Below are 24,693 nucleotides of genomic sequence, written 5' to 3' on the forward strand. Positions count from 1 at the left end.
TATAAGAAATGCTGTAGTCTGCAATTTCATTTGCAACTAATATTTACTGGGGCCTCCACAGTAAATGTGTCTAAGGTGAGGCAATCATTCCCAGCAAACAAAACAGACCAAAAAAATGAATAAATAAATTCTGCCACAGTGATTTACAATATTTGCTTGTAATGTTATATATAAATCAGATCCTTGAAATAGCTTCCTATTACACATTTAACAAGAAAAGTCAGGTTTCTAATATTGGCGTACAATTCTGATTGCTGCAAATTGTCTCATACTCACACAGATCAATTTGAATATATCGAAATATAATTTTTTCAGCTTAGATTTCTTGAGTATACAGATCATCTCGAGAATCACAATTAAAATCTTAACAGGACTGACAGCGGTTAACTAAATGCACCTACTTTTTCATCTGGAATGTGTATAGCTTAATAGAAGGATTTTCATTTTAAAATAGGGAGGTACATGCACTGTTTTCTTCTCATCTGTTAAAAATTTTCTTTAGCTTTTTCCACTAAATGTTCTTTAGAAGTACTTACCATAAATGGCTGCAGTTTCAAAAGTGGCACTATCATTGTTTGGACGCCTAGGCAGGTATCTTACATCTTCCACAAAGGACATGGCATGAGCACATTACACAGTTTCAGTGTGTTTGGTTTTGTACCTGATGAACTGGTTAGGCCTGTGTTCACACAGGCCCATACTATACGCTAGTTTAGTGTGCTGCAGAATCTCCTTGCTGAAGCACGCAGGAAATTGCTGATAACGTTGCTATGGTAATGCTGAATATCTTGCAGCATTGCAGATTTTCCTCAAAGCATGAAGCTAAGGAAACAGTACAACAGGGTTATCTTTCCACATCTAACACACCACCCCCGATCCTCCTACACTACTGTTAGACAGAAAAACACAGCACAGACATTAATTTAAAATATGAGCAAAAACAAGTAACATGGAACAACTGAATAAAGGAAAATGAAAACAAATGCAATGTGATTGTAGTGAAGTGGCAATGCCTTTTATACTTGCATTGTAGTTGCCAAGAGGTACTGAACCTCTGAAAAAACAATAGATATTTAGAACATCTCAGCTGTTCCTAATTTTGTCTCAAAATATTGTTCTGTCCCTTAAAAAAATCTGTATTGTTTTTGCAAAAAATATGGTAGCTTCCAAAGTATCTTATTCTGTCAGATTTTTAAAATAATAGTATTACTAAAAAGTGTCCCTGATTTGGTACCACAACTCTCAGCTGTACAGATTTTTACAGAATGTACAGATTTTTTCCTGATATTTTTAATCTGTCTTCATACAATTTCTGGTTTATTGGCAAATCACTTAGGATTGAAGTTACTAAACAAGGACACACATTTGTGTTTCTGACTTTAAATGCTTCAGAAAATGCTTGTTAATGTAAAACCTGTTATTCTAGCAACTTTCTAAGTTTATAAAAATCATATTTAAATCTGTCCCAATTTTTGCCCCCCCCCCCATTATTTTAGGCTTTGTTCAGATTTGTTATGCTAAGAGGTTGTGAGCCTCTGCCCATGTTTTATTTTGGCTTTGCCCTAATTTTGGAGCTAAGAGGTTGAGGGCTATGACATTTCAAGCTGATCATGGTTTACCTTAATGCCCTGTATTTCTAGGTCCTTGGTGAAATCATGTTGACATTAGTTCTTTGACAAAAATGGACACCCTACAGTATGTGTTACAGTAGGATTTGAGGTTATTCAGTGTGGACAAGTTAATGTAATGGACCCCCCTTTCTTGGTCATCATCTATGACTTGGCAGTGCCATTGTGCAAAAAGTAATTAAAATGGCAAAAAAAGTTAACTGTAAGACAACTAAATAAAATTTATCAAGCATTGCACATGCATTGAAAAGCTCAGTCAGATTTCACTGAGATTTAAGTTAATGCACAGACTGAAAACATTAGAAAATACTTATTTTACAGTAGTTGTATTAAGCTGTATTATTGGGGTGCCTTTTAGGAAATGAGGTATGCAATCTTCTTTCCCATCTCTGGCTTATATCAAGACTTCAAGTGGATGAACAGATGACTAAATTGCAGAAAATCTTCCGCAGGAAAAGTTTGTTACCACCTCTGACTACACATGGACATTCCTTCCTTTTATTTGCTAGAAATGTATGCAATAAAGTAGGTACAAGTCTTGTATGTGATGTGCTTTAGGCACCATTAAGGGTCTACCTGACCACCCGTAGCAGTACTGCTTCACAAGTCTTATACCGCCTTAGTTTCTCCCCTCACCATTTGCATGCCCAGTATTGATCATCAGCTATTCAGCTGCACCATTTATCCTTAAGTGTCCCTGATACTATACCCTGGGGCTGGGACCATTGAAGCCAGCAGAATTATCTTCTTAGCTTCTATTAGAGTGCTGTGAAGATAGCATGAAATATGGATCACTTTTCTTGTATGTGAGAGATGGGAAAAGAATAAGACAACAGCAAAGGAAAACAAGGGTCTGCAACACCAAGGATTTACCCCATCTGAAATTTGTCATGTGTGGAATGAAGATGATGACTGTAATATGGGTGTATTTTGGTGAGTGGGGGTGAAGGTTGCTATAACAGCAAGTCAATTATGTCATTCGTTGCCCTGGGATCTCTATTTTTATCACATTTGAATAGCAGCAGCAAATGATGCTAAGCCCATCTAGCCTGCCTTTTTAGTATGTTTATCATTCTAACCTGTTTGCTCTTTTACTACCTAACCAGTGTCCTCTTGTATGGCTATATATTCCTTCTTGTTGAGATTCAGGCAGTATTTATTCTATACAATCCAAGTCTGGTGACCTCTCCTCCTTTTGTGTCTTTCTGCTCAAAATGACTGCTTTACATCTTCATGACATGATCTTTTGTTTCCAAATCAAGTTCTCTCTTCTGTTTTTTTTTTGTTTGGTTTTGTGAAAAAGCTCTGACTCCTTCAAATTCTACCTATATCTTTCCTCTCTACACCATGTACCTTTCTGGCAGATGTACTAGGGAGTTCTTAAGCAGCCGATGTTTCTTTCCTTTACAGCCATCAGACTTGCAAGTAATGGTCAATATGTAGCTTAAACAGTATCCAGAAAAGTCGAAACATTACCTTTTGCTTATAGGGCCAGCCTCCCTGAAGATAAACTGCAATATTCTGTTTGCTACTGAGAATACCCCTTCACTCAGCTACTGGAGGAAAAATCCAGGTATGATCCAAACCAATAAATCTTTTCCCTATCTGTTGTCATCAGTTCTACTCCTTCAGCTTATACATCAGATATGATCTTTGTATCTGTAGAAGAATGCTTTTCGTGTGTCCTTGATAGACCTCATATGCCACCCTCACTTGGTTAGTCTTTTTAAGTCCTTCCTTATGCATTTTGGCCATACTCCACTGCTATATCTACCTTTGTCTTGTCAGAAAACAGAATAATTCCATTTTCCTTTCCCTCATATATGTCTGAAACAACGGAGGAGTTCTGAGTCCAAGAAAGATAGCTGTGGTTCTCCATTAGTCACTGGACTCAGTCATTGTCCATGCCGGTGTGAACGACCTGAGACGTACCTCCCTGGACTACATGAAAAGAGACATAGAGGAGCTCTCAGATTATGTAGCCCAGGCCGGTATGACCCTGACCCTGAGCAGTATCCTACCCTCACCAAGAATGATGCCACAATACAGAGACAAAATGATCAGCTTTAATAATTGGCTTAATTACTGGTGTCATTCTAAGGGGATCCAATGTCTGTCTGCCTGGGATGACATGCTTGACAAGCCACGCTGCTTCGCAAGGGATGGCTTGCACCTGTCACCCCTGGGCTTCTGGATATTGGCAAAGGCTCTTGCCACCCCCATAGTGCCTTTTTTAGGCAAGGCTCAAATGATAAACCTACCACCCTAGAAAACAAAAATGGAGAAAAACTAAGGGTAATACTGCTCAATGCCAGAAGTCTAAACCTCAAGATGCATTCCCTCGAAGCCCTCCTCAGTATGGAGAACATCGATGTCTGTGCTGTGACTGAAACCTGCTTCAAGGCTCCTGAGAGCACCCCAGCACTATCAGGTTATACCTCATATCATGCGTTCCGGCCCCAAAATCCGGACCGAACCACAAAAGGAGGGGGAGTATCCATATTCATAAAGGATACCCACACCTCCAGGTTAGTGGCAATGCACAAAGCATCGAAGACCATCCAGGTGCAATTAACCATAGGTAAAACTGCCCTACAGTTTGTAGCATGCTACAGACCACCTTCTCAAACTCAGGAAACCCACACAGCCTTCCTGAAGACACGGGAGAGTATGAATGTCTCTCCAAACACCATCATATTGGGTGACTTCAACTACCCAAACATAGACTGGGAACATTACTCAAGCCCCAACACCCTAGCCCAAAGGTTCCTGGAGGTCATAAACTCAAATGCTATGGAACAACTAGTCACCATTCCCACAAGAGGAGAAAATATACTAGACCTGATCATCACAAACATGGGGACAAAATGCTCCACACCAGAAGTATATCCCTCATTGGTGAGATCAGACCATAAATTAATCTCATTGGAGATCCACATCCCGCCCCACCCCAGCAAAAGACCACAGTGAAGAACTTCTCAAAAGCAAACTTCACACTTCTTAAGACTGGAGTGGTATCCTTCAAGGCCCCCGAGCCAGTGGAAACCACAACCCACGCTGCTGAAACCCTTACAAATGCCTTCTACGAGCACCTCCAGGAATGTATGGATCAAGTAATCCCTAATAAAATCAAGACCCTTTCCACCAAAGGCAGGCGCCCAGTCTGGTGGACCCCAGCCATAAACAAACTCTACAACAAGAGGAGAAAGCTACTACATGACAGAGCAAAATCCCTAAAAGGGAAGGCATCTCTGATCAATACTAGCAAAAACTACGATCACTCATAAAATCATCCAAGGCCAACTTTGAGAGAAAAATCGCTAATGACACAAAAGACAATCATAAGGCCTTCTTTAGCTATGTTAGAAACCTGGGTGGAAACTCCCAGATATGCTCAGAATTAGTCCAAAATGATAAAAAATCACTGAATCCACAGACATGGCCAACATACTGGAAGGCAGGATCAGTGCGAATTTCTCCCTCCCTCCCCCAAAAGGAGAAATATCTATCCCACCAGAGTCTAGCCTCCCAAACATCTCAGATGCCCAGGTGAGAGCTGCTCTCTCTAAAGCAAACGGTGTCCCCGGCTGTGTGCTACACGAACTCAATGAGGAACTAAACCCACACGTAAGGCTGCTGTTTAATCTTAGCCTTACTACAGGATACGTACCCAAAGAATGGCGTACGGCAACTGTGGTCCCACTCCACAAAGGCGGTGCTTCTACGGACCCTGGAAATTACCGCCCCATAAGCTTGACGAGCCTTGTCTGCAAAGCTATGGAGAGGATCATAATGGAACTCATAAATAAAGACACTGGGGACCTACAGACACTGGATCCTACCCAATTTGGCTTTGTCAAGGGCAGATCCTGCCTCTTGAACTTGGTCGACTTTTTCGAAACAGTCACTAAGGCCATTGATGAGGGTAAGGCAGCTCACACAGCCTACCTTGACCTAGCAAAAGCGTTCGACAATACCCCACTCAGGTATCATAGAAAAGCTCACCAGCTTAGATGTAAACCCACATGTCAGAAGATGGGTTGCAAACTGGCTCAAGGACAGAACACACAGGGTTAGAGTTGCTAGTGCCATGTCAGACTCTTAAGCCGGTCACGAGCGGTGTCCCACAGGGCTCAGTCCTGGGCCCCCTCTTGTTCGGCATTTATTTTTCTGAAGTGCAGGCAAACATAGGGGGATTGTGGCTGACAAAATTTGCAGATGACTGCAAACTGGGCACCATAATTGACACTCCATCAGACACAGACATCCTCCAGAGAGGTCTCATAGAAATGGATAACTGGTGCCAGAGCCATGGCCTTAAGCTAAATGCCAAAAAATGTATGGTCATACCCTTTGGGAAAAACAAGGTAACCCCTAATTACCACATAGGTGGTAACCCATTAAACACGGAAGAAGTTATCAGGGACCTGGGGACCCAAGTTGATAGTAACCTCTCTTTTGACACTCACATTGCCAAAGTGGTTAGGAAGACCTTCTACATTGCCCACCTGATCATGAAGGGATTCACATCCAGATCAGGAGAGGTCATTGTACCCTGTACTCTTCACTTATCAGACCAATGATTGAGTACAACGCCCCATTCGGAATGTACCTTACCCGACACCTGCAGCAGTTGGAAAGACCCCAAAAGTTCCTCACCAAAAGGATAAAGGGGCTCAAACATATGTCATACGATGCCCGACTGAAGAAACTCCAGCTCTATTCAGTCGCATACCGCCTGCTCAGAGGTGATCTGTGCCTGACATACAAGGCCATGTCCAACCGGGAATTAATGGACATGCTCCACCTCAAAAAATCCAAATCCACCAGAGCCACGAGAGCAAGAGACTTAAACCTCAACACGGATATAAATAGGACATGCTGGAGGGACAGATTCATCACCCAGAGACTCCCTACACTATGGAACAGAATCCCAGTCCATGTGAGGCAGAGCCCCTCACTGACTCTGTTCAAGAGAAATCTTGATGAGTGGATGGGAGATCGTAGGTTTACCCCGGGAATCATCTCTGTGTCACTGCTGGACAGAGGCACAGCAAACTAATGGGTATAGTATTCTCATCCTAAGGGGTGGTGAAAGCCACACACACTCTGGCTAGGCTTATAAATGCCCTAGGGCAGATAGCCTAGTATGAACCTATGAACCTATGAACTTTCCTTTTTCCTAACAATGTCCTTCTCAGTCTAACCTTTCCTGTCCTACACATCAACCATGTAGCAGCCCATGTCTTCTTTCTTAGTTCTTCACCAGTCATTTCTCTTTTTTGTATCAGAGACCTGTATTGGACCAACACAAAGGACTTAGTGAAGTACAGGTAGATCATGTCCACCAGCTAGCACCTGTCAGGTTCACTTTAAAAATGTGGGGGAGGCTTGACTAACAGCTCTTTCTGATCATAAATCCACTGGTTACTGTGTTAGAGATTGTCAGCTAGTGCTCCCCATCAAGAGTCTCCCCACGACTATCCTTGATACGGATGTTAGGCTCACAGGTTAGTAGTTCTCTGGATTCCTTCTAATCCCCTTCTGCAATGACCCAAAAAAGAGCTCTACTCCAGCACTTTTACACTGACCAGGTACCAGTTAAGTATCTCTATCAGGGATCTTGTAAAAAAACTATTCCATTTCCTGAGGATTTTGGGATGTATCCACCAACCAGATCACTCTTTACTTACTCTTTTTATTATGGTACCTGTATATTGCACTCCACCACTCAGTTATACTACACAGTCAGGAAGGCACCCCTTCCCTTGCTTTCTATTGTGGGGACTGAAGCAAAGTATTTACTCAATATTCTGCTTCATACCACCCCTATCTGATTTCCCAAATATCTTTGCTCAGCCTGCCCAGGTTGGCTCATCCCTTATTTAGTCCTATTATATACTTAAAGCACTTGTTCCTCATTGTGATACTGTTCACAGACTCATTTCAACTTGTTCTTTTTGTGAAATCACAATATTTGTTGCCTCTCCATTAGTGTCCTTGTACTATGGTTCATAGGTAGGTACTAGGCTATTGGCCCTTGGACCTATATAAGTCTAGCCAAAAGGTACCCTGGCTTTCACCACCCAAGAAAATTATTTGCCCGTGCCACTGTTGAGCAGAGCCACAGAAGTGATCCCTGGTGTGAATTTTCTATCTACCATCCAATCATCAAGATTTTTCTTGAAGATTGCTAATGAGGAGTTTTGTTTGATATGGGTAAGTTGTTTGTTCCAGAGTATGGGAAGTGTCTGGAACAGGAATCTATCCCTCCAGCATGTTCTGTTTATTGTGGTGACAAGGTTCAGGTCCCTAGAGCGTGTAGCTCGTAGGGATTGGGATTTCTTTAAGTGGAGCATGTCTAAAAGCTCTGGGTTTGACATAGCTTTGTGTCTTAGGCAGAGATCGCCTCTGAGTAGGTGGTGTGCGATGGAGTAAAGCAGTTTTTTGAGACGGTCTGTGTAGGACATCTGTTTGAGGCCGGTAATCCTCTTTGTGAGATATTTCTGTGGCTTTCCCAGTTGTAGATGTCTTGTGAGGTACATACCAAAAGGGGCATTGTACTCTATAATGGGTCTAATGAGTGACGAGTAGAGGGGAACAATGACCTCTTTTTTCCTGGATGAGAAACCTTTTGTGATGAGGTGTGCCACATAGAAGGATTTCCTGACTACTGTGGCAATGTGATTATCAAACTTTATCACAGGTCACTTATCACACTTTTGGTGTTAAGTAGACTACCGCCTATGTGGTAGTTCATGGGTACAGAGTTTTTACCAAAAGGGATGACAATGCACTTTTTGGCATTGAGCTTGAGGGCATGGCTTTGACACTAGGCATCTGTCTCAGCGATGCCCTTTTGTAGGATGTCCACATCTTTTGGAGTTTTGATTATGGCTCCAAGTTTGCAGTCATCTGCAAACTTCATTAGCCAAAGACCTTCTGTGTTAGCCTGTACTTCAGAGAAGTAGATACCAAACAGGAGAGGACCCAGGACTGAACCCTGTGGTACTCCACTTGTCACTGTTCTGAAGTTGGATTTGGAGTCTGCTACTTTCACAGTGTGGGTTCTGTCAGTGAGCCAGTTGGCAACCCATCTTGTGACATAGGGATTTATACCTAGTTTGGTGAGTTTATCTATAATTCCAGAGTGGGAATGGTGTTGAAAGCCTTGGCAAGATCTAGATAGGCTGTGTGAACCACCTTACCCTCATCTACGGCTTTGGTGACTGCTTCAAAGAAGTTTATCAGGTTTAGGAGACATGATCTGCCTTTTACAAACCCGAACTGGGTGGGGTCCTGAGTATGGAGCTTACCAATGTCATTGTTTATATGTTCCATAGCCTTGCAGACCAGGCTCGTTAAGCTAATAGGGTGGTAGTTTCCGGGGTCCATGGTGGCTCCCCCTTTGTGGAGTGGGATAACCGTCGCTGTGTTCCATTCAGTAGGCACATAGCTTGAGGTGAGGCTATGATTGAACATGGTACTTAGGTGGGGTGCCAGTTCGTTCTGTAGTTCATGTAGAATACAGCCTGGGATGTTGTCAGGTCCCATGGATGCTGTGTTCTTGGCTTTGGATAGTGTGCTTTTTACCTGTGCAGCCGTGATTACAGGAACTTTGCATTCTTCTGGTATAGAGATGGGCCCTTTAGGGGATGACAGGGGGGCAAAGTTAGCACTGAACCTATCTGCCAGGATGTTGGCAATATCAGTTGGTTCTGTATATTTAGTGTCATTGTGCTGTAACTCAGAGCAGATCTGAGTGTTGCCACTGAGATTCTTGACATAGCTATATAATGCTTTGTGGTTGTCTTTAGAGTCAGTGGCGATTTTGTTTTCCTAATTAGCTTTGGAGGATTTTATGAGGGATCTCTGCTTCTTAGTGAGGCTGACCAGGGAGTTTCTCCAATCATGGGATTTTACTCTTTTTTGCAACAGTTTCTTTCTTCTGTTGTAGAGTTTGTTTATGGCAGGGGACCACCAGATTGGCTGCCTTTTTTGTAGGATAGCATCTTGGTTCTGTTAGGGATTGCATGATCCATGCACTCGTGTAAGTGCTTATAAAGTGCATTTGTGTAGGATTCAGCAGTCATACCTCTATTGTCTATCAGCATGGCTGTCGTGAAGTTTGAAGTTGGCTTTGAGGAAATGTTTTACTGTGGTTTCCCTAATGGGGGATGGGGGAGGGATGTGGATGTCTAGGGTGATTAGGTTGTGGTCGGATCTGACCAACGAGGCCTTTTCCACCTCCTACCTTCTGATTTCCTTCTCTTACAGGCCATATGTTATGCCCTAACTTGTTACCTCACAACTTTATGAGGCCACATTGCCCTCTTTCTTTTGTCTTTCTCTTTCCCAGATGTGTAGTCATACCCCTGAGTACTTAATTCTTGAACAATTCCCTTAGCTTTACTCCACTAATTTGCTAACACAATCCTATCACTGACTCTCTTCCTTGCTCAGCATAACCCAGACCCCTAATCTCTGCTTTTGCATTTTGCTCTTTCCTCCATGTCTAATGCACACAATGGCAGGTTAATTTTCGGGACATGGTATCTTCATATGGACATCCGTGACTCTTTTTGCCTTGGTTAGGCCCACTATGTATTATCCCTTTCTGAATATCATTATTTTCTGATTTCCTGTTTGAGTTAGCTTAATATATAACATGGGATGGACAGACCCTTGCAGTGCATCACCATTCGATCTCGCCTCACACATGTAGCAAGGGTCATAGCATCAGTACTAAAAACTTTAGACCACCACTTTCATTTTATGGCCCAGGCACTTTCAATGAAGCTTTTTTTGCTGACATTGCAATATTTGTCACAAAAGTCAATATTATTTTTTCTATCTTTCTTCAAGACTCATCTGCCAGAAGCTTCAGACGGACAAAATAAACAGACTAGTGTTTCAACATGACAAAAATAATATAATAAAGAAAAACTACATGCTTGAGGATACTGCTGATCAAACATTTTCAATGGTATTCTGATTTATTACACACAGTAGTATATAAAAAGTGTGGAAACTTCAAACAAACACTAATTGCCAGCTCATTTAATGAAGTCAGGGCATTATATTTAGCATTTGTATAATGCTTGGTCCATATCTGTATGTATGTCAATGGCACACTGAATGAAAGTGGATTGATGCTGTTTGAAAGAGAAGAGGTATTTTGCCAGCTGCTGGCTTTTATTCAGTATACGATCATGGTACAGTGGAGATAGGAAATATGCCCTTTCCCCACTGTTGCTCAATCTCAGAATAGGTATGTATAGTTAGCAGGGAATGCAGGGGGACTTGTCCCCTCCAAAAAGACTGGTTTGATCACTGTGTATGTGCTGTTTGCGTTTGCATGTTAGACTGTGGTTCAACTGAGTGTGCGTTGTGTTGGATGGGCATAAGTGTCTGCGTGTGATACAATGAGTATGTGATCAGTTTGGGTATGTGTCTCTCTCTCATATGTACACACACACACACACACACACACACACACACACACACACACACACACACACACACACACACACAAAATTTATCTATACATACATATACCAATATATACAAAATTTGGTAAGCAGTCTAAGCTCCTCTTCATTCCCCAGCACTGCCCTCATGTATATGTACTAAGGTCACAATCACAACATCTGTGAAGAAAACAATTATAATCTAAACAATGTGAATCACTGTAGGTGCACATAGAGGCTGCTATGGCAATGGCTTCCACCTGAAAATCAGGGAATTCAAATCAGGGAATAAAACGGAGTTAAAACCCATTTTGATTACACTCCACTCAACCATGTGTAAGAAGGCTGACAATGCTTACTGCTTTTACCTCCAAATTTATAACTGTTCTTATAGATATGGAATTTCTATAGGTATTCACTACGCTACTGATCCAATGATAATTTTTAGCCTTTATATTTTGTGTACAAGTAATCTAGAGATGGGCTGAACAAGGATACTGTATATCCAATTTACATTTGAAGAGAGTAAAAGAAGGACTTTGTTTCATGCTGAATGGAAGACAGTTCCATGGAAGTTGAAATCACTGTGATCCATACCTTTCTCTACAGCAAGTTCTATTTATGTTGCAAAAGAGATTTATGCCACCACTGGACTTGTAAATGTATAATACATCTGACAGGATAGGGTCTATTGGTGCTTTATCTGCAAACGTGGTCACCCGAACCCTTACCATTAGCACTGATTTCTATGACATAAAAGCCAAAGAGGTATGGCAGAAGGACTGAACCTTGGGGTACGCTATGAGTGACTTCTGAGGCAGTAGAGCTGCCCATCCTTATTTCCTGGGTTCTATTTTTGAGCAACTTTGCTATCCAACTAGTTACATTGGCATTTACATTTAGCTCATAGATTTTGTCTACAATACCAGAGTGTGGAATGGTGTTAAATATCTTTTAGAGATATGTGGTGTGTACTGATTTGCCCTCATCCATTGCTATAGTAACTATTTCAAAGACATTGACCAGGTTATGTAGGCAGTATCTGCCCTTAACAAATGAGAACTGGATTGGGTCATGAGTTTCTAGGTTATCTATATACTTATTTATTAATTTCACTCATGAGTTTATTGAAGACTGTTGCTGTCCTCCATTCGTCCAGCATGATGCATGTTTTGAGGCTGATATTGAGTAGCCTCAAGGGGTTTTGACAAGTCATGTTTCAGGCTAACCAATAAGCATCCTGATATGTTGTCCATCCTTATAGAAGTACTGTTACTGGCCTTTGATATAGTATTGACTTGTTCTTGGGAGATTTTAAATACATAATGAATATATTACATTTCCAGAGAAATCTCATGAAAGCATACTACCTTATTTAAGACTGCCAGGATCTATTTGCTAATCAATATTTGTGATAAAGGCCATCAAAATGTATATGTTTGAATACTTGTCAACCTCAACATCCAGAGTTACAGACAAAGCAAAATAAAAAAAAAAAATACAAACCATTTCAAATGCTGATTTAGAACTTATCAAAATAAATTCCAACTCTAGGTGGGATATAGCAAAATATCCAAAAAAAAATTAGGGGTATACCTCTAAAATCTTGATAGTTGAGAGGTGACCACTCCTAAACATTTTAGGGCATATGCTGGTTGCTCTGGCCCATACTGGACAACTTGGATTCATTACTGATCAATTCAAGATCAGGTATTATTTTAAGATCTAGCAGTAACTTGTAAGATCTGTTTTTCAGACTTGGCAATTTGATTTGCTGTTAAGACTTCTTGCATTGAAAAGGGCTGCCGTAATGAAATTAATTTCTTGTTTGAATATGTTTGTTGCATTAGAATGTTCATCAGCTGGACTCTGCTTAACAGTGCACTATGGAAGAGGCAAGGGCCTTAAGCAGAACGAGGAAGCCTTAGGAGGAGGGGTTAAGGACATACTTTGTATAGCAAGTTGGGCTGTCAACCATCTCTTCACATGCTTACATATACTGGACCTCCCCCGCAACAGAATGACACCAACTATTTAGCTAACTATTGAACCCAATTATCGTTTCTTTGTATTTAGGTATCTTTCTCGGAAAAGGAAGCACTCCACGAAGGACCATTGTCATACCTGCATCTGTTAAATGCATGGAGAGTTCATGTCCTTCAGGGATTTGTTTCATGTCATTCACTACCACGCTGTAGTCATATTTATCAGGGGAAGTGGTCTTTAGAGCACTGTTGACAGCAGATGTCCTGGTACCTGGAATATAACTCACTGTAAAGCTATCTTTGTCCAGCCTTATGAGTGGAGAATCTGTGTGCCTAACTATACATCAATAACCATTTTTGTAAGTACAGTAGTTTGAAGTACTAGATTTGAAGTGATTTGACTCTTGGACACTCATCACTATAGGTATGCACAAAGGTAAGAAGCATTATCAATATTGACAGCTCCTTACCTAGTCAATCTACTGAAGACCAAACCTATCCAAGAAGATATTGGTTAAAAAGTAGTTGATAGCTGAATCTAGAATATTTGTTTGGAGAAAACCAGTTTTCTGTACATTTTATTTACTACTGTACATCCATTAACTTGTGCATCATTTTATGTTAAATATATGTTCTTTGAATTTTCTTTTATTATATATTTGCCAGCATGCTTGGGTCTTTACTTTAATGATCTAATGACTGTCCCACCTATCTCATTAACAGAGGAAATAAATACATAAATCAGAATAAATTATCTTGAACTTTCCTAGCTTTACTATTAGAACATGTTCCATTACCCATTCATGGACATCTTGAAGACAGAAATTAAGCAAGACAGCAGGATGCTCAAATTAAAGGATATTACAAAGACGTACAGTTCTATATCTGCTTGAAGATGAAATAAGTTACTGCCTTTGCATGATTTCTTAGAGAGGTGTTGTTACACAGCAGTACACAAAAATGGTTACAGTACTGACCCTTGGAAACCACAGAATTTAAAACAGTCGGCCAAAAAATACAAGCTCCATAATATACTCTCAGAAATATACCCACAAAGGCTTTCATGTCCTTAAAAATCAATAAATAAAAAACAGATTGGCATGCAAAATAAAATCCAATGCCACCTTTATGTCAAGGACAAATAAGCAAATAATAATGCCTGACAGGTTTGTGTGTTAACGTGTAAATAATGCATGCCCAGGGTTTGAGGCCCGATGCCACAGGCAGAGAGTGGGAGGGAATCCACACCCCTGGAAGGGCATTATTGCGCTTAGGGAATCGACTCTCAAATTATTTTGTAGGTTTGTCTTTTTTTTTTAGTTAACATATATACATTTTTTTAAATTTTTGATGTAAAATAGTTCCTCTGCCTAATGCTCCAAACTTCATGTAGTATATGTAAATGTTGCTTGAGGAATAATTTTACATCCAAAATATACGTTTGGTAATTATTTAATGTCTGCAGACACATACTCTCTCTTTAAGACACATACGAGCATTTAGAAGCAGTTGTAGCTTTAAAAATACATAATTCAACTTAGAAATAGTACAGTGGTGTAGGTTAACTGGTCCTCCAATAAAGTAACCATACACAACAAAAAGCAAAAGGAGGGAGTCTATATTACTAGACCAAAAGATCAGAACAGCGAATGTATGTACATAGACACATTTACATCGATGTACATACAGAGCGAAACACCTAAACGGCGAAAACCGTAACGCCGAACATGTTTTGTAGCCAGCAGCACAATGGTGGGGATAAGGAAATATATCCTTTTCCCCACTGTAGTGTGGTCTCGGAGTTGCTATATTTAAGTAGGGGGGTGTGGGGTGCAGAGGGGCTTGCCCCCCCCCCTGCAAAAGCTAATTAATTTAATATTTTAGTTTAGATTTTACCTACCTGTGTGGCACATTATGATGTTGAAACATGTTTGGTGTTCTGGTTTTCGCCGTTTAGGTGTTTCGCTTAGTATGTACGTCGATGTACATACATTCGCTGTTCTGATCTTTCAGTCTAGTAATATAGACCCAAAAGAGGCACCCGAACACAGCAAGTAAAAGCTTTTACTTGTTGTGTTCTGGTGCCTCCTTTTGCTTTTTGTTGTACATAATTCAACTTACTTAATAATGCTAGGCATTAAAAAGTTTCTTACCTCCATACCTCTCAACTGTCCAGAGTTTCAACAATATGCAGATATTTACCTAATTTTTAATTTGGGCCTGTTCCTCTTAAAATTTGTGATTTTCTGGAAAATCATTAGAGTTTGAAATCACTAAATAATGACTTACATTTTAAGTTTCAAACTTTATTTCCTTCAGAAAATGCATGCTAAAACAAATCTTGTTATTCTATCAAAGTTCATAAGAGCAATATTTAAAATCTGTCCCTCTTTCAGGCTCCTCCCCCACTATTTTAGGCCTTATTTAGATATCTTGAACGAAATTGTCAAGTGGTATACATACCTTTTCACTGCTCCTGCTGCTGCTCAGTCACTCAATCACACACACACACACACACACACACACACACACACACACACACACACACACACACACACACACACACACTTTTCTATTTTTTTAAATCACCAGTTACTTTATTTTACACTCGCTGAACAGCAAATATGCTGCTTAGCAAGTGCAAAACAATGGCTCAGTCTCATTATCACTTCCATGTACTTGTATTCTCATACACACAAACTTTTCATTTTGATAAACATTTAATATTTATTTCAATTTTACACTCACTAAACAGCAAAACCACTGCTTAGTAAGCATGAAATAGTGGTGACTGTTAGCTTATTGTCTGAGCTTCACTGCACCTTAACATGTTGCTGTGAAGTGGCAGACTCCTTTCTCAGTGGGATTGACCTGTACATTAATACCCTGCTGGAGAATGTTTGTTCTCCAATCAGGTAACTGATGTATGGTTTGGCCATTCTCTAAGTCTGGATAACACCCTCTTGGCCCTTCAGTTTTCCTAGTATGCATTTTCTGTAGGATGTAACATCTGAAACTCAAATCTCCGTCATTATTCAGAGACTTCAATCCTCAATGATTTACCAGAAAACCACACATTTTTGTGAACTCAACTAAAAATATGAAGCAAAAATCTGGACATTCTGCAAATGTCCACCTGAGATGTATGCTGTGAAGATATGTGAAGGCTGCCAGCCTAGCCAGATAAAATTGTGTAGATAATTCTGTCATTTGTAAATATTAATATAACCCACAGGCTTGTTCTCTTAAATGTGAAAAGACTGCATTGGATATTGAACTGCAAAAATGTAACAATAGTGCACTCTGCTGTAACAAAGCTAATAAGTCAATTCTTTGATGTTAAAACTTGGAGCTGATATGTCTGGATGAAGGAATTCTGGCTATTGTCTTGAGACCAGAGTTAATTGCTAGAATTTGCATGTATAAATTCTTTCATTGTTCTGGCTTCCTGACCAGCTGCAAGATCAAGGGCTATTAAAGTCTGAGAATCTGTTAGCCTGAGAACCAGAATGAAATGATGTAATCTGAAATGAATCAGTAGTACTGTGTTATCAATTTAAGGACAGAAAGAATGAGAGCAGGTAAGCATTTTGTCTTGAGAACATCCAACATCACCAGCACTGCCTGTTTCTAGATGTAAGTAGGATTTTCGAACTGTGTTTTCTCTTAGAAATAGCTAGGAATTAATAAGATTAGTCAGTGTTTTTCTGTGATGTCAGAACTTTTTCTACTGTATTATTTTAAGCATTTCTCTGTGATCTCTGAACTGATCTCTGAATCTCTTGATTAGCACAGTGTAGTAAGGAGTATTGTCTTGTGTTTTTATTATTTATTATTAAATATTTCTAAACCTTTCAACTATGGCTGTTTTATGTAGAGTTAATTTAAACTCTAGAGTACATTGCATGTATATAGTGATACTGTATCAAGTCATTCTAATAAGCCTTGACTGTTCAGCCACACCTACCATTTGGATAATAATATTGCACAGTAATAACTGGACACCCTTTCAGAAGGGCCTTTGTGTAGCTGATGAGTGGGTGGTGGTAGCTGGTACTACCTTTTAAACTGGGCAGAAAAAGGACACAGCTGAAGAACTTGTGCCAGCCTTCTCCAGGAGTGTCTGTGTGGTTGTATAAACTCTTATCTCAAAGTGTGTGTATGTCAACTACTTGGGCAGGGACACGAAGCACTGGTTAGACTGGCCAGTGCACGAGTGTCACATGTGCTTATGAATTTTGGTTAAAATAAAATACAAAAAAATTCAGAAATCTAAGTATAGTTCTATTGTCAACAGTCATCGTATTCTATTGTCTGGAAAAAAAATTAGAACAGTATAAAACTGTAATTGTATTTCACAAAATCTTTTTATTTCACCACCAAACCAGCTATAGCTGCTAGTAAGGTATTTTCTAAGCATTGACATGCTAGAATATAAAAAAAAGACAAACTAATTATAATTAGTTTTGTATACAGATAATGTTCTTCTATAAAGCAAAAAGCACTACAAGGCAATATTCTGAGCAATAACAGAGAAATTGAAACAAAATTATTATTTCTTATCTGAGGAAAAGAGAAAACTAATAGGCAAAAATGGTTGTAGATTAACATATCCTGTTCATTCTGCATTTAAGTAAATGATTTGCTCAGATTCTTAATTCCATTAAAGTAATACAATTATGCAGTAAAAGAAGATGCTTTCAGTCCTGTCTTCCCAGTTCTGTGAATACACAAGAGTTAATGAGGTTACTGAAATCAAATTACAGTACAGCCAAGGTAACCTTTATTTCTTTTGATACTGTGAAATCATTAACATTTTTCAAACTCCCACAACAATCTTTCAATCACTGCATGAAAAATATGGTTAGTATTTGCATCTGGAGTCTTGTCTTTTGTGACATACAGTAGCAAAGAGCTGAGTGGTGTAAAATGAAAGGCAGTGAATAATAAGCACAAGTCGCATCTACAGAAAAAATATAAATATTTTTATATTTTCACAATAACCACAAGCCGAAGTAAATGTTGTTGTTGTCTTTCGGCTTTTCCTGGTTAGGGGTCGCCACAGCATATCTCCAGTCTGCTAATGATTGGCAGTAGATTTTCACGTATGCCGAGGTGCCAGCTCGACGTTCAACCTTCAACAAAGGCATGCCCATTTACGCATGTCTTTTGAACATCCACCCAACCGCGGGGAGGACATGCAGACTCCACACAGAAGGCACTCCCCACACTCCAGCCGAGAATCGAACAGAGAACCTCTTGCTGTGAGGAAACAACCACAAGCCAAACTAAATGGACATTCTAAAATGCTTCTAAAATGCTAAAAATCCCATAACTTTTTATTAAAATGCAGGCAACATAAATCGCTAAACTAAAGCCATATATGGTCACTTTCGATACATAAAACTGATTATTATTTTCTGATTTAGAAAAGTTTGAAACATAATGTGGACAAACATCTTCTGAACAAACTCAGTATGTGAAGTAAGTTTGATAAACGGCTCCAGGAAGGAAGTTCTCAGCCCAGTATTCATCGATATTTCAAGTCATCATGCAAATTAGTATTTTTTCATGTAAACAATGGTTTTCAGTTCTGTACATCACATCTACATCTGTAAAACTTTCACTGTGGGAGACATTTCTCGCTACAGTGATACATAACCATGACCACGTCTGCAGATATTCTTTTCAGGCAAAACAGAGTCTTTACTTTTAACACTCAGCAGTAACAGGTTTTATTATTTTAGAGTTTTAGAGTTTTATAATTTTGTTTTTGCTGCATTAAGCGTACTCACAGAAGAATAACAGCATCAGTTCTATAAGGTGTATTAATTCATAACTGTATGGGTCTGCTAGCTTATCAACCCATAGTATACTTAACCAACTTGCATACCATTTTGGTAGGTACAGACTTCGCAGTACTTGCACAATTATTCGGAGAGTCCCTGACACACTCCAATCCCACTACAGCTTTTCTGTTTTCCTAATATAGTTCCAAGGAAAATGGTGCTGCATCCCATATACTGTACAGTATAAAAGCACAACTTCTCTTTGATGCATTCCCCCCTTGTGCCGCATTCTATACCATTCACAGAACTAAGTCTAGAACATACAACAATCTATTTCTTCTACAGGTGTACACAGCTCTTTGCTACATCTTCCAATTAAGAGCAGAACTAATCAAGTGAACATAAGGTATGATAACCAGGGCATCAGACAGCTATAATGTAACTGAAACAGTGGTATGATAGAACCGCAAAGGATAAATGCATCTCAGCCTTCCAACCATAAATTAAAGCTACTTAATATAGACTCCTGACGCAAGTCATAGTCCTTATAAAATATGCAAAGGTAAATGTAGCAGACATGGCATTTACACATATATAGGGTTATTTACAATTGACACCAGTATCCAATCAAAAACTCAGTGTGAGATAAAATCATATAAATGATGAAACCATCACATCAGGTCCTTCACTTTGCTTACATTAATGCAGATTACGCAGCATATTAATGTACATCTTTAAGCAATAGTGGTCAGCAAAGGAGTGAGAATTTTCCTTGTTCCCTCGTCAAAGGAATCAAATATCATACTGACTGCTACTTTTAGGTATGTTTTCATAAAAAGCATCACTGAAAACATATAATTTTCAGGCAAAATAGAGCCCTCAGTTAACATTCAGGGATTTGCCCTTTTCTAGGAACTGAAATTTTACATCTACTTTTGTAGGATGGATTTTTCAAACATTTTTGTTTGTTTTACAAATAGTTTGCACAGTGTTGCCATTTTTTAATTACATCATTACTGATTATTTTACCTTTACCAGTGAAGCATGCCTGTTTGGTAGATGACAAACAGGAAGCATTAAAGACGGCATTGAGTCTACCTTTGCCTGGCAATCCAGAAGACTTGACCTGTTTTTGATGAAAGCAAGTCCACGTAATTGGGGTAAGGGTAGAATTTGCTGCACTTCCTTTGCTGGACCCTTGATAATACAATAATTTTAAGTAGCTTTTTAATGTACTAACATCTCTATCAAAAATAACCAAGTCTAGTTTCCCACAACTAATGTGGTCAATGCAGTCATGCTCTTTTTGGCTAACCTAAAAGGTAGCTTTTAGGTGGAGAAGGACTGAACTGACAAACCTTTGTGAGCTACCACACAGGAAGACACTAACATGGCAGACAAGTCCACTGGGACTACTGGGTTTTAGTCAGTAGAAAACTTCAGTGACAATTTGTGAGATTCTTTTGTCCTGACTTGGCACTGATGTATTTTACTTTGTTAAACCAGCAGATTGATGCATCTACCAGATATTAAACTCATTTTCTGAATCACTACAATTGTCACACTTATCTTAAGAAGGGGCAGGCAAACACATTATGAGAGTTCCACACCTTGTAAAAAAAATCACAATGTGCATGGAATATTTTAATCATCGTTTCTAACAGATTATGGAGATGCACTTGGTTAACTGTATAAACTTTTTAAAAACATCATTAAGCTTTCATCTGCTTGTCATACTGTTTTGCTGAATAAGATTGTGTGTCATCAGCCAGTAGTATATTGTGTTCCATATTGGAGTCAGCGGGCTATACTTGGTCAGTGCCTGTTATGTTTTTTCATGTGACATGTCAACAGACCCTTCAGTGCCTGCAATATCAGTTGGGTGTAAAAGTTTAAGTTGCACTAAGTTGTGTGTCTTTTGTAGTTTTAACAGCCACTCCCAAAATTTAGCTGAATGTTGTACTCTTTTTTTTCTGTCCACAAATTCTATGGTTTGACCTTTTATTACACTCAGAATATTCATTTTTTATTGATGTTACTGGTCATTTATTTAATCTGTACTTTGCACAGCCTAGAACAATATTTCCTTATACCAATGTCTCCATGTTTATAAATATAACAGATCCATTTTGGTTAATGATGGCTGGAGATACTTTTGCAGTACACTTTGGCTTTCCATATTAAAAATGTTATTTGCAGTATGAAGTTGTTTCTATAGTGCTCTCTGAGGATATCCAAACATTTTTAAGTTCAACAAATGTATTCCTTGATGCACATAATGTGAGATATTGACTCTCACTACCATCTTGTTATACCCTTAAGATCAGTCAGCTTATCAATCAGAATAGAAGCCACAGATATTTTGCATAGCACTTTTTGCAGTCACATCCATTATCTCCTTTTACTTTTAACTTAATGTCTATTAGTATTAGAATGCTTCTTTTTAGAGCTCATTAATCAATATTAAAACTATGATCGTGCCGCATTATAGTCATTTGGAGTGCTTTGCCATTTTTTTAATTACATAATTTCTGATTAATTTATCTTTACCAGCGCAGCATGCTTGTTTATTCAGTAATGAATACTTTTTATTACAGTTTTTGACAGTCTGTTTATAATATTTTGGCTTTGAAGCACGTAACCTGATTGACGACGTGACGGCACCAAGTGCCAGGTTCTGGCTCACATACAAGTCCACAGCACATTTCTTATTGTATTCAGTGGCCAGAGGCAGGCCATAAATGGGCCTAAGCCTAGAGTCGCTATATTTAAGCAATACAGTATGTACAGTAGTTAATCTGTTTAGAGATATACATTCAGTATCCTTGTTTCTTGAAGTACAAAGACATTTCTGGAGTCTTTTCACAGAAGGATGTTCAAATAGAAGATGCAGGGTTTTTTTCATCCTTTTTCCTTGTTCTCCTTGCTCATGTTCTCTGAAGCCTTTAAAGACTTATGTTTACAATAATTCTCCTTAAAGACTTTGTCCAGACTATGGATACAATAATATCCAGAACTAATGAATGCAATAGTCAATTTTTGTTTAAGCAGTACTTTCTTTGTAAGTTTCCATGTTTAGAAGTGTTCCTTTGCTTTTTAAAGATGTGCATGCAAAAAAAGGCATTTCAACTGGAACCTTTGTTGTAAAATCACACTCAGCTTGTTCTGTTGTTGCTTGTATTTTCACTGTTTTGGTGGAACACACTACTTTTACCATCTTCTTTGTAAAAGGATCCATGATGATGGGTTGAAATACCATTCCTTTGGGAAGCTGACAGGCAGTTAGTGCTGCTTCCACTTTTTCCTTAACTGCTGGAAACTTTTGTTTTTTACTGGGATCTCCATATCTCCATTCATCAGTAGTGTCAACTTTGCACATTTTTAAAATGAATGTGTGATGCAGGGGAGGGTATCTACTTGAGTCCAGAATAAAATGGGTTTATGAAAGAATAAAAATACTGCACAGTTTCCATGGGTCCATGTGTGGGGACTGGCTCAAGGTTTTGTTGTCCAAATTCTCAGATAATTGCCTAGTTTTCAATATCTTTTCCATTTCACTCTATCAATATAGCTATTTAACCATTTTTCTACAAATAGTGTATGTGTGCATGAACCCAAAGATTGGACTACCAAAAATTGTATGTCTGAAAATTTAGCAAACGCAGAGTTGTTTTGCATTTTTTCATATTTTCAGGTATTTTACTTTCCAGCATTATTTTAATTTGTTTACCTCTATTTGGAAAGTATTAAGGCCGGTGACTGGTAGTCTGACAAAAGAAATTTGGTCCTGTTGTTAGTGGATTTCTACCTGGTAAGGGCAATATCAATGAGTCTGCCAACTTCTCCATCATTTTTGCTCTGTGAAATATGTTGAAAGTTAAAGCCCACAGAAGTGCCTTATTTTGTTTTTTCAAAAATTAGCTTTAGAATTGACTTTATTAAGGCAGTGATACGTTCAGTGCATGCTGTTAATGCCATCTGTCTGTTTTTCCATTTAATCAAGTAGGGTCTTAAAGGGTAAAAGCAAGCATTGCATCTGTTACTACCATGTTACAGTTCTTTGCTCAAAAACAATTAAGTAGTCTGCCCCAGAAACAGTATCACTGATAATGCATTCAAAGTTAAAAATATCATATATATGAAGCATATTCTATCTCTGAAAAACATAGCATCATCTAGCTATTAAAGCATATGTATTTATTATTTATTTTTATTTTATTTTACATTTGTTGACTGGGAGTGTCCAACTGAGCCAAAAGCCCTTTTTCAGTGGAGGCCCGGGGAGAAAAGCTCCATAAGTACAAGACATATTAACAATATAACAAAGAGGTAGTATACAATGGAAACTACATTTATACAGTACTCATAAAAACGTCATTAGTCTAAAAAAGAAATGTAGTTAGGATAAATGTTCAGGTCTTATTAGAGTACAAATGCATAGGAAGTTTCACGAGAAATAAGGTGAGTTTGGTATTATTAAAAATTTCAGATATACCTTTATCTGTGTTTGAATCCTCCACTGTAATTTCCACTTCTAGGACTCTTGCCCTTCCAGTTAGTTAGTGACAATGCAACTAACTACAAGGGAACACTTTCATTTTAGTAGCCCTGTAACCACAGTTCTTATTATATCCTCATTTTTCCATATTCAGTTGGGCTTATTTTCTTCAGACTTGGGCAGTATCCTATCGCTGGAAACCAAAGTCTGCTGCCATTGAAAATGTTGACCAAACTAGTTTAATTTCCAAGATAGAGATTTTTTTTTCCTTTGAACATTCAATTTGCTTAAAACCCAGTTAGATTAGTGCACATTGGTAACAAAAAATACATAGTCATTGCTAGAAAGCCAAAAACTTTGTTGCAAACTGTCATATAGTAAGTGAAAAATCTTTGCAGTAAGTTCCCCCCACAGAAGAGATCCTGCAGTAAAGGTTCTAAACAAAGTAACTGCACTTTTAACAATATTGTTTAAGTTCACTACCTAGTATTACAATGAGTCTCCTAAAGTTAATCTTGTTATTCCTTTTACTATCGTTGGCATTAAGAAAAGCTTAGGGTGATGAGGAAGATTTGGTGCGGATGCCTTCTATATTGCACTAAGCCTTTTGGATTTCCCTTCTTGAGGCCTTCAGAATGGAGGATGGTCTCACATCCTGAGCTGCACGCTAATGATGCAGCTCTGGAGAGTGCCTAATGATAATGAGCCATGTGCGCTCTCTTAGAAATGCCTGCAGCTCCTGACCTGCTTGGCCAAAACTGTAATCTAGATGGAAAAAATAACCATTGTAAAACATGGATTCTACCTTGTGAAGATAAGTGAAGGCTGCCAGCCTGGCCAGATAGAATTGTCATTTGTAAATATTAATACAAGCCACAAGCTTCTTCCCTTAAATGGGAAAAAATGGTGTTAAATGTGGAACTGCAAAAATGTAACAACAGTGCACTCTGCTGTAACAAAGGTGATAAGTCAATTCATTGATGTCAAAACTCGGAGCCAATATGTCTGGATGAAGGAATTCTGCCTATTGTTTTGAGGCCAGAGTTAATGGCTAGAATTTGCATGTATAATTTCTTTTATTTCTCTGGTTCCTGACCAGCTGCAAGATCAAAGGAGCTATTAACCTCAGAGTCTGTTAGCCTGGGAACCAGAAATAAATTATGTAATCTGAAATGAATCAGTGGTACTGTGTTATCAATTTAAGGACAGAAAGAATGAGGGCATTTGAGCATTTGTCTTGAGAACATCCAACATCACCAGCACTGCCTGTATCGATATGTAAGTAGGAACTTAGACTTTAGTGTTTCTCTTAGATATAGCTAG

At 38.8% G+C, this 24,693-nt stretch overlaps 1 protein-coding gene across 6 annotated transcripts in view; it reads right to left on the bottom strand.

The window, feature by feature from the left end:
* The window catches only part of PTPRE (protein tyrosine phosphatase receptor type E), a 2,530,882-nt gene that overhangs the window by 1,035,840 nt on the left and 1,470,349 nt on the right, over positions 1-24,693 (bottom strand). The window contains exon 1 of one of the 6 annotated variants that reach the window (XM_044056174.1): positions 537-619. The exons of the other annotated variants lie outside the window; for them this stretch is intronic. The gene's annotated coding sequence lies outside the window, so the exon portion shown is untranslated. Of the gene's footprint in view, positions 1-536; positions 620-24,693 lie in introns of those variants that run through there. 6 annotated transcript variants of the gene reach the window in all.

The sequence above is a fragment of the Protopterus annectens genome, chromosome 14.part0, assembly GCF_019279795.1.
Source record: "Protopterus annectens isolate FY-2018-M chromosome 14.part0, PAN1.0, whole genome shotgun sequence".
Lineage (NCBI taxonomy): Eukaryota > Metazoa > Chordata > Ceratodontiformes > Protopteridae > Protopterus > Protopterus annectens.